We start from the raw sequence: 763 nt of genomic DNA on the forward strand, positions 1-763 counted from the left end.
TCACCATATATATAGAGAGGGGGGGAGGGAGATACTAATGACTCATCAATACCATATGCATAAACTTGCATGTAAAAAACTAACACACTTCATCAACAACAGCACTTCATAATTTTCCCATAACATTAAATACAAAGTATAGCCTCTTTTCACTAACTATCATCTCACATTGACTAAGTTGCCAGGCTATTGCACAGCTGAAAAATATCCTGAAATTTCTAGTAGTCATCTTTGATCATTTAATTCTGATGCTTGCTCTAAATGTTAAGGGAGGGCTTAATTCTGAATAAGAAAAACATTGCCTATGCTTCTGGCCAGCTTTCATCCCTGCATTCTTATATTGATTAATTTGAATGCCAATTGACTAAAGTACTTTCCTGGATTTGTCTATTCATTTTGTCACAAATCATAATATTCATAGTACTAAAAGGGTTCCTAAATATCACCAGGTTCACTACTCATGTATTATACAGTAAGTGCCCAGGCTCAGAAAGGAGAAATGAATTTTGCTAGATTACAATGAACATTAGCTCCAGACATGAAATTGCATTTCCAGGCATGCCAGTTCATGTTTGACTCTTTTTGTTCTGTAACTTATCAATTTTATTACAGAAGATAATTCAGATATTATCAACAAAGATAGCCAATCACAAAAGCTTACATATATTATCTACCACCACATAAACCTATGAATCTTTGTATGCATGTGGCAAAATAAAATAAATGGTAACTCTTTGCTTAGGTTGCTTAGGAAAGGGAAAGA

The sequence above is a fragment of the Nannospalax galili genome, unplaced genomic scaffold, assembly GCF_000622305.1.
Source record: "Nannospalax galili isolate Female #2095 unplaced genomic scaffold, S.galili_v1.0 scaffold1879, whole genome shotgun sequence".
Lineage (NCBI taxonomy): Eukaryota > Metazoa > Chordata > Mammalia > Rodentia > Spalacidae > Nannospalax > Nannospalax galili.